Raw genomic sequence first — 10,444 nt, forward strand, 5'->3', positions numbered from 1 at the left:
TGAAATGTCCCCTCCTCCCAATTTCATGCGTTAGATACTTATATGTAGTGTCTAGGATTTTTTACCAATTTAACTTAAAGACAACAATGCCTCTCTTCAGAATTTTAAATGATAAAAAGTTTGAAAATAAATACAACAAACAAAATTAATTATTTTTTTACAAATAAAACTAAATAATACAAATCAACTATATTTTTTTTTAAATAAAAGTAAATAAAACAAAAAATTATTTTATTTATTTCTACTTATATTTTTTTAACACTTTGATTTAAAACAGAAACAATAAAAAAAGAATTAAATTGAAATAAAAGTTAGGCTCGAAAAAGTTAAAACGACTGCATTACAAGTATCAACGCAATATAAACTTCTCAGAATAATACAGTTTTTGTCATTTTGAAATAAAAAATGATCGGTTAAAACGCTCAGGCGGATTAAAATGTGATCGAAAAATTAGTCGAAAAATCAAACGAGCACACCAGGTTAAACTACGTGAAACATAGATTAATAAAATTGATGTCTACAAGCTTGATTTATAAAAAAATTCGTCCACTGATTTGACACATTTATTAAAATTGATTCAACCTGTCTCCCTTTAGATCCAAAAATTCATTTCGACTGACATTTTAGGGATTATGCGGTATGGAATACATGTTATGATATGCAGAGATGCAAAAGTTATGATGTATGTATTGATTCAGCGATTTAGGGTCAAAATTGGGGTGTGACATATTTCCGCTGAGAAATCACCAAACCATCTTTATTCGAGAGATATTATTTCAACTGGAGTATTCCCTACTGATCACTGCAAGTTATGACAATATTATCTACATACATAATAAGATAAATGCACATCTGGGATGAGTGACAATAAAATACATAATAGTTAGATTCACTATGGACCATACCAAACTATTGTACTACAATGTTGAATCTGCCAAACCAATCTCTCGGAGATTGCTTAAGACCATAAAGAGACATGTGTAGCCTACAAACCATATTGGATGACTCCCCCTGAGCAACAAAACCCATGTGGTTGCTCCATATATACTTCCCCTGAGATACACCCAAGTTCATAATTGTATCCCAGAGTTGTTAGCAGGGAAATGAATAATATTCAGAAGAAAGAAGTAAAACAACACACAGAGTTATCTTGGTTCCTCCCGTAAATAAAGAGTAGTCAAGTCCCCTTGTCCAACAAGATATTTTCACTATAATTAAACAAATTACACTTTCCTCAAGCAAACTAGTAAGAGAATTTAATTGCTCAATCACACTAGAAAAATACTTCTACTTAAGCATATTGGCGAGAGGTTTGTGCTCAAGCACATATGTAAGAGACTTCCACTGCTCTAGAAAACTAGCAAGAGACTTCCACTGATCAAGCAAACCATCAAAAGACTTTATATACTCTAAACAAATAGTTTAGGAGAATAGATAACAATTATACTTGATGTAAAATCAAAAGTATATAAGTGATACAACACACACAAAGATTCTTAAACACTTAAGATTTCTAATATATATAAAGATAAGAAATCTCAAAACTTGTGCAATAAACAATTATAAAAACTTTAGCTCAAAGTTGTGCTTAATATTGTTCTTGTTAGATGGTTAGTTATCTCTCTTCAAATCTTCAATTCCTTTTATAGAGGCAGAAAAAGAGACGTTGGAAGGTAACATCCACATGTAATCTTTGTTGACAAGCAATTCTAAGAGAGGTGTTGGAAGTTAATCCTATTAAGATCTTCACCCTTTGTGTAATAGCTTTATCCGCCGCGTCTTTCTCATACTATGTATCTATCAAGATGTAGGGGAAGACTTAAGAAGTCGTATCAACTTTCCTTGAGCCTTGCACTAAGAAACTCTAGTTAACTTTTTCCATAATCAAGATTTGACAAGATCGATTTTCTTTGGAGACAGAGTACGGATCAAACTAGAGTGCCTTTAGCTCAGGCTTTCGGAATCTGAGTTATCACGAGAAGTTGAGATACCAAATTATGAGTCATCAGATTCTGATCCTTTGAATCTGAGTCATTTAGCTTCTCTTCATATACTTTTATCAAGGTCAGTTCTAAGTTTATTTTTAAGCGTACGATCCTGGACATTTGAACATATGTTAGTATAACCAATTGTTCTTTAAGTACTTTTTTATCATAAAAACCTAAGGGATATGAACAATCTTGTTCCAACATCTTATTCGAGATCACCATGTAAAAATGATTCTTCGACGTCAAGTTGATGAAGAGGCCAATGTCGAATGGTTGAAATCGAAAGAAGAAGTCGAACTGATTCCATCTTGGCCACGAGTGAAAAACTATCACTATAATCCAACCCAAAAATATGATTGTATCCCTTGGCTTACAATTGAGCTTTGAATCGATCAATCTTACTATATGGACCAACATTCATTGTATAAATCCAGCAAAAACCTACCAAATATTTACCATGGGGAAGAGGTACTAGTTCCCAGGTACCACTGCTTTAAAGAGCACACATCTCATTAATCATTTCTTTTCTCCACTTAGGATGAGATAACACTTCACCCAGAGTTTTAAGAATAGAAACAGAAGACAAATAAGACAAGAAAGTATAATGTAAATGGGAAATACATTGATAAGATAAATCAATATAATATGGAGAACAATTTTTGTTTGACGTATAACTTTTTGAAGGGCAATTAGAAGATCGAACTCAGGTTGCAGGATCGGATCCAGTGATAGTAGAGGTGTCGAAAGAGAGTCTACAATGACCTCAAGGATAGGGATGACAAACATTGGGTGACAACATTGATATGTTTGAAGTGGTCGATAATTGAAGGGGGGGGGGGGGGGCAGGAGCCATATACTTATGGGGGATAATGGTATATGAGACATTAATAGCTGCAGGAAAAGGTTTGGGAGTACTTTCCTGAACGGGTTCCGGAGTTATGTGGTTGGACTCGAAATACGGAATAGACGCGAATAAGGTAACATCGACCGATATGAGGTATCTTCTAGAGTATGTGAATAAAAATGATAACCTTTTTGGGATTGATGATAACCAAGAAAGAAACACTTTAGTGATTGAGCCGGTATTTTATCAAGACTAGGAGAGAGATTCTATACAAAACATATGGACATGAAGACTCAGGGAGGATTTAGGTGAAGTGGGGAATTGGGAAAAAGGATTGAATGAGGAATTTTATTGTTAAGGACATATAAGGTCATATGATTAATAAGGTAGCATGTCGTTAGCACAACATCCACCAAAAACTGAAGTGGAATATTATCATGGACAAGTAGGGTCTAAGTGGTTTCTACGAGATGTCGATTTTTGTGTACGGCTACCGCGTTTTGTTAAGGTGTGTGAGGGAAAGATGTTTGATGGAGAATACCATTAAGTGACATAAAAATTTGAAATTGTTGGGATAAATATTCATAGCCATTGTCACTTCTTAAGATACGGATAGACACACTGAATTGAGTTGTTATTTCTCGATAAAATTGTTAAAAAAATAGAAAATAATTCATATCTATTCTTCATATGTGCAACATGAAAAATCATCAATAAAGGTGAAAAAATGCCTAGACACAAGAGTAGAAACAATACGCGAGTGACCCCTAACATCGGTGTGAACTAGAGAAAAAGAGGGTGAAGCTCGTTTATTGACTCAATTGGGAAATTGTCTATGAGTGTGGTTCCTTAACTAACATGGCTCACAATGTAAATTAGATACCTTGGATAAATTTGGCACCAACTTATGTAGTTTGGAAAGACTGGGATGACCTAACTGAGCATGTATAGTTAGTGGAGAATTTTGGCTGAGCATGTTTGAGATGACATTGTGAGGTAATAAAAGCATTGAGATTCACATCTGATGTCAATCGTCCGTCCCAAACTCCAATCCCACAGGGTAACATTATTGCTAGTGAAGGTGACACTACAACTAATAGAATGAGATAAACGACTGATGGAAAGTAAATTAAATGGGCATTTATGTACATAGATGACAAAAGTAACAAAAAGAGAAGGTAGAATTTGAATAGTACCAATCCCTTCAGATCGGGTGTGAGAACCATTGGAAGAAGTTATAGTAGGTAAGAAACCAGAGGTATAGAGGGAAGCGGAAAGATTTTTATTACTGGAAACATGATCAGACACACCAGAATCAAGGACCCGAGGTCCAAGAGAAGATGATTGAGAGAGGCAAACAGATGAATTACTAGTGTGTGCAACAAAAAGTCAAAACATGATAGCATAGAGAGAGAGAGAGAGAATAAAACTTTAAAGAGAAAACATAATTAACTTCTGATAAATAAGGATTTGTTCGACAAATTCCAAGATAGTCAAAGCTAGATCCTGATAGTATAACATAGTAAGAGAGACTTGAACAAATGGAGAGGAGGAACAAGACTCAAGAAACATAGTATTCAAGACCAATGAAGTTTGTCCCAAAACTTCTATATAAAAGTAGAAGTTATATTAACAACCATATCACATGCCTCTTTCAGATTTTTTCTTTGCAGCAAAAAATGGGCAAAACAAATCCATTCAAGGTTGTAAATAGAGATTTTGAAAAGGAGATACACAATTTGATGAAGAAGCAGGCAAAGAAAGAAAAACATAAATTTGAGGAAATTGCAAAGGCTCAGAGATCCATAGCTGCAGAAGGACAAGGTACATCTATTGGAGTCTCTAAAAAGGGCAAAACTACATAAACGGAACTGAAAAATCTCAAGAACAAGTAGTGGGATGAGGACCGAAAGGCTTATTTGGAGTCACAAGAATGTATAAATGATCAAATCTGAGAATTTCAACTGTCTTTGAAGAAAAAACATATGTAATAGCCTATAGATCTAAATTATGTAATGTCTTCTTAATAAACAACATTTTCATTCTTCAACTATTTTAGCCATAAAGCTCCCTTTGACATATATCCATCAGATTTATAGAAATGCTTATCAATCAATCACTAAAAAAAATGAAAACAAAAGTAACAAAAATGCATTAAGAAAATAATTTAGAAGAAGCAACAAAAACAATAAGCAGAGATAGAAAACATGTTATTGAAAGAGAAGGATAAGGTACATAACAACAAAAGAAACAAACAAAAACTTACAAAAGTTAAATAAAAGAATAGGAAGATCCATCCAAAGAGACCACCTTGACCTTACAAGGATCAATAGATTTCATGGCTTATGGAATCTTCAACTTGTCACCCCAGACTTAAGAAGTAACCTCAACCATAGTTTTCTCTACTCCTTGTTGAATGAAGAGTTCTGAAAGAACCTGTCCATAAGGAATGAAAGATGACTTTCCCTCGTGAAAGGATATGAAAGTCATCTTCAAATAATCAAACATAACATTAGGGAGGTTGATCTTCAAATTTGAGTTTATAAGAAGCAAAAAAGCCTTTTCATTAATATCTAAAGAGTCTAGATTCTTGTTCTTTGATAGAAAGTTTGAGATCAAAATTTGATACCAGACTGATGCCATGCAATTAAGATTAGAGACTTTAGACATGTAATACAAATTATCAAAAATAAGGTGAAGAGGAAAAGAAGGTTCCTAAAAGAGGATATACAGATTAACACCTTCATCTTCATAATTTATTGCGTTAGCAATAGAGGTGGAGGTGATGGTGATATGGACACCAAATACTACCGAAAAATGGCATATTCTAAATTAAGTTCTTGGACAGATGCATTACCTAGGATTCTTTTACCATATTAGGGTAAGTAGGAACAGAGAGCATATCAAAGAAACCATCCCAACCATTTTGAAAGAAAACACTTTGAATATCAAATCCTTGAGCCATCATTTCTTCAAAGTCAACAAGTCCTTCAATGATAACTACCACCTGGTTTTCCATACCAAGATTAGTTCTAGAGGCTATCTCAAGAAAGGATTTTCACAAAAGATAGATTTTGACAAGGAAGGTAAAAATAGAGTAAAATAATTTACAAAAAAATATATTCCCGAAGATATAATCAAGTGTATTATAAAAAAAGGTGCAAGACAATTGTCTTTGCTTTAAGACCACTTAAAGTCAATCTTTTTGAGAAACAAAACAATCATAAAGTCAAAAAAAGAAACCTAATTTATTAAAAAAATGATAGAGACTAGATATAAATATCTGAAGAGATAACATAGGAGAATATACATAGAAATCAAAGAGGTTTCACATCACTACCCATTAGACTTTATCCATTCAGCCACTAAGCATGCAAGAAAATTATAAGGCATGTGGAATTATTAAATGGGACATGTTTCAAAAGAAGACAAAAGAGTTTTCCACTTAAATGTTATCTGAAGCAAATAATCCACTCTTGAGTCTCAGATTCTGAAATCTTTCATAAGCCGCTTATTCATCAGCGACAGTTTCCCAGACTCTAAATGAAGTTACTTCTGATCAACATCAGGCATTGATATTATATTCATAAGCAAGCACTATTATTTCATAAACACCATGTTCATATTATTTTTGATAAAATCAAATATTTCAATGGCTAAATGTTTTGTAAACATGTTATCCCATTGATGATCAGTATCAATAAATTGAATATCTATTACACCCTTCTAAACATAATCTCTAATAAAGTGATGTTTCATTTCAATGTTCTTGGTTCTAGAATGTTGAACTGGATTCTTTGTTAAACAAATAGAAGCAATATTATCACAAAATATAGGGATATTGTTTCTACAAATATGATAATCCTCTAGTTGATATTTCATACAGAGTTGTTGTGTATAACATTTTGCAGCTGATATGAGTTTTGCTTCTGTTGTAGATAAATCAATAGTTTCTTGGTTTTAACTAGCCCAAGATATTAGGTTTTCACCTATGAATTGACAGTTTCCACTAGTGGATTTTCTCTCAATTCTATCCCTAGCATAGTCATAATCATAGAATCCAAGTAGCTTATATAATCTAGGGATTTTTTTATACATAAGTCCTAGATTTGTTGTTCTTTTCAGATACCTAAAGATTCTCTTAACAATGATTAAGTGAGTCTCTCTAGGATATTATTGAAATCTTGCACAGAGACAAACATTGAACAATATATCATGCCTAAAAGATGTGAGGTAAATCAAGGAACCGATTATACCTCTATACAACTTCTGATCCACCTTGATGCTACTTTTCTCCTTGTTTAGATGAAGGTCAGATGCATAAGAGTTGACATAATCTTGCAGTCTTCTAAATTAAACTTTTTCAAAAATTCATTTGTGTACTTGGATTGATGAACATGAGTTCCATTTTTTATTTTTGTTGATTTGAATTCCTAGGAAGAACTTCAATTCTCCCATCATGCTCATCTCAAATTCAATCCACATAGTCTTACAAAATTCTTTGCAAAGAGAGGCATTAGTATAACAAAAAATTATGTCATAAAAATAAACTTGGACAATTAAGATTTCCTTATTTAGAGTCTTTCTGAACAGTTTAGTGTCAACCTGACCTTTATGAAAACCAGTTTTTAACAAAAAATTACTCAGACTCTCACACCAAGCTCTCGTAGCTTGTTTGAATCCATAAAGTGATTCCTTGAGTTTAAAAACAAAATTTGGGTGGAATGAGTCCTCAAATACAAGGGGTTGTTTGACATACCCATCTTTATTAATAACTCCATTTAAGAAAGCACTGACATATATAAATAGTATCACGATTAATAGCGTAAGAGAGAAGAAGTCTGATTGCCTCTAACCTTACAACAAGTGCAAAGATTTTAGAGAAATTTATACCTACTAGCTGACTATAGCCTTGAGCTACAAATGTAGTCTTGTTTCTTACCACTTCTCCTTGCTTATTCAGTTTGTTTCTGAATACATATTTTGTTCCAATAATGTTCTTCTGACTTGGTCTACGGACTAGATCCCAAACACCATTCCTCTGGAACTGGTTTAATTCTTCTTTCATAGCTATAATCCACCCATCATCTAATAAAACATCATCAACAAAAGTTGGCTCTATCAAGGAAATAAATCCTAGCATAGAGTTATCATCTCTGAATGTTGATCTAGTTCTTAAGGGATCATCTTTATTCCCAATGATTAGCTCTTATGGATGAGAAGCTTTATATTTTAAAGACTTCTTGGGTTAAGTTGAAACTTCTGATCCATCTTGGGCTTCTTCATAATTTGCATCTTCTGGATGAGCTTTATAAGTTAGGTCTATAAGAATAATATTGGTTATGCATCTGGCCTTATGTTTTGATGATAACAATACATAAAATCTTAGAGAATAATTTTGTACCCTAATGGTTTTCTTTAGTGTGAAGATACTAGATAAAAGTTCTGAATCTGAAGGAATGACATGTGACATCATCATATTTTGAACCTATTTCACTCTGACTTTAAGATGTGTGTTCTACAAGATAATCAAGCTCCATATTACTCTACCCAACGCTTCTGAAAATTGTTTATCTAAAGCTTTATGACTATGAAGCTTGTGACATTGTCAAGCTCTAAGTCTTACGCTCAAATAACTCTGATGAACTATGTCACCAGACTCTGAAGACCGGGTTTTGATGAACTGGATCAAGACTCTGAAGACCAAGTTTCTAAAGATTTTCTCATTCTGACTCTGACTCTTCTTCTATGCATGCTTCATCAACTCTCTATCTGAAGCCCCTGAATATTTGAAGATATGATCAAAAAGGTTTTACGTGAGAAAATAGTACACAATACAAGATCAAATATTTCTTCCACTACACTGATTTTGTGGGATACGGAATGCATTATTTTACCATCGTATCTCCCATTTTCACAAACCGTTATGCAAGGATACAACTACGTTTGTGTATTCAATTTCTACCCTCCAACAAATATTTTCATTGCTTATATAAAGGAGTCTTGGAAGAATGGAATAGTAACCAAGTGCTAAGAATTCTAAGAGAATGTCATCTACGTGAATATTGCATATTGTGAATATTTTTTGAGAGAGAAACATACACAGAAGGAACTCTTGTTCTTACTCTTCATAGAATATTTTTTTGTGAAATCATTTATAATTCATTTGTGTATTCTTCTTTCTTAGAAGCATTTTGTGACATTTATAATTCACTATCTACCTTCGATCATAAATCGTTCACCCAGTGACATACTGTCTCTTTGACATCGAAATACACCCTCTTTGGTATTCCATATACATCCTTTTAGGACACCTGATATAATATGTATTTCATACCTAGAGTTTTTTGGCTCTCATCCCAAACATTTAATTCCTTCTTTTTAGCTAAAACCCTACAGTGGCGGTCCGCTAGTCCATGTATTGGTTAACGTTGTTTCCCTCTATGGTAGAAATCCCATTTCTCTTATGGATTCCAATACACTTTCACCTTTCGATTTCAAACAATACTTATTCAGTCACTTGTTACCAAGTTCTTCTATTCTGTGACTTCGGTCACTTCACTCCATTCATTCCATGATACCTTCATACTCTACCTTCATTCACTTCATGTGATATACCTATTCTTTGAGCCAAATACATTATACATTTGTGCTCCATCTTGTACCTCTTTTTGTGAACCAAGAGCCGACTTGTTTGTCTTGTCAGACCCTGTAGCTTAGACGAACATCTCCTTACTTACTTTGCAGTCGTGCTTAGGCAACCCTTTCTTTTCGGTTATTCCAATACAGTGATACAAGTGTTATACGCCCTCACTTGTTGGTTTACACCAGTTTTACTCTTGGGTTCATATTTTCAGCCCTTGTTGGAGTTCAAACAACACTATTTTTTGGTTTAGACCATACTTCTTATCACATTCCTTTCACCTCCAGCCTCTAGTTCCTTGAACTACGAAGCTCTGAATTCCTCATTGCAATATGAGGATACGTAGGCATGAGGGCCCTAATCCTCACCGAGCACTCTATCTATTTCCTTTCCTTTCCCCTTATTCTTTTTTGTGATTAATCTTTAGTTATCACACCTATTCGAGCGAGAACAATCAAAACGGTTATGTAGATGTTTTTGATTGGCTGCATTTTGTGTTAAAACACTTACTGTACCCTGATGTCTGGACTGATGTCATGACATGCTTGAGTAGTATGCTGCAGGATTAGCTAATACAGGATTTACTGAATGTCAAACTGAATGTTATGACATTCATTCCTGACAGCAGATACTGAACTATAGGCTAGTTGGTTTTTCTATTATAGTTCAGTATTTATTTCAGGCTGTTTTTTAGGAGAATAACAGACCTGGCACATAGCCTATTGTCTGGATGTCAAACTGAATGTTATGACATTTGTTCCTAACAGCAGATACTGAATTATAGGCCAGTTAGTTTTTCTGGTATAGTTCAGTATTTATTACAGGCTGCTGTTTCAGGAAACCAACAGCTGAGCTAGAATTAAAGCTGTCTAGCATATGACCTATGTTCTGGACGTCAAACTGAATGTTATGACATTCATTCCTGACAGTATATGCTAAAGTGTAGGCTAGTTAGTTTTTCTGTTTCAG

The sequence above is a fragment of the Lathyrus oleraceus genome, chromosome 1 (genome assembly GCF_024323335.1).
Source record: "Lathyrus oleraceus cultivar Zhongwan6 chromosome 1, CAAS_Psat_ZW6_1.0, whole genome shotgun sequence".
NCBI lineage: Eukaryota > Viridiplantae > Streptophyta > Magnoliopsida > Fabales > Fabaceae > Lathyrus > Lathyrus oleraceus.